A 1,130-nucleotide genomic window follows, 5' to 3' on the forward strand; every position below is an offset into this window, starting at 1 on the left:
CAGAAATTACCAGCTTTCTTTTGCATGCATGCAATGCCATTGAGGGAAATAAGAGTTAGTTTGGTTTCTCGGTGTGGCAATTCTATACCTTGTCGCATTGCATGGATAGCGGATGATGAAGCTTATCTAACAAGAGGATGGTCTGATTTTGTACGAATTCTAAATATTGAAACTTACAATGTTATTTCAGTTGGTTGTCATTACAAGAATGATTCTATACTATACGTGACTAAGGACTAGAATAGGTTCAATATTGTTTAGGTAATTTGGTTTTACTATTAGTATTTGATTAAATTATAATTATAGAATTTTAAATTATTGCCTCAATTTATATATTATGGTTATTTTTTGTGGATTTTCTATTTTTAAATAATTTAATAAAATGAAGTAGTGTCAGATATTATTAAGTTTATTTTTATCCTTTATTTCTTTATTTGTATTTTTATTATATTTGACAAAAAATGAACCTACACATATATTAAATCGTTGATCTAAAGACAATTTATTTGCCAATAAAAACATATTTTATTTATAATTGGAATAAAATTTATTTGCCAATAATCGGTGGATAAAATTGAAATTATACCCGTGTCATATAATTATAATTGATTAATTAGTATAAAATAAAATTATACTCGTGTCATGAGTAATAATCTAAATAATTATATTTTAACAAAATATAATTTAAAATAATTTATAAACAATTATATTAACAAAAATAATTATTTAATAATTGATTTAAAAATCAATGTAAAAAATAATTTTTAATAATAGTATTATTAACTAGGTAAATAATATAATTTCAAATTATTACTTGAAATATAAATAATATATGGAAATCAATTGAGTAAATCAATGATTTTGCACCTTAATAATTTGACAATTATTACTCAATTAATCAGTTAATTGAATTAGTAATAACAATTTCTAATTTCAAATTTTGTATATTAAGTAATTATTAAAAACTGGGTAATAACGATTTACACGGAGAAATTATTGATAAGTTCAATTAACCATAAAGAAGATAATATACTAACAGTTTTAGTATATTATTTATGGTAAGTGAAATTATTTCCTCAAATTAACTTTTATATAATTATAGTAAGTCTCTATAATTAAAGCAATATAAA

Source organism: Arachis duranensis, chromosome 10, assembly GCF_000817695.3.
Source record: "Arachis duranensis cultivar V14167 chromosome 10, aradu.V14167.gnm2.J7QH, whole genome shotgun sequence".
Lineage (NCBI taxonomy): Eukaryota > Viridiplantae > Streptophyta > Magnoliopsida > Fabales > Fabaceae > Arachis > Arachis duranensis.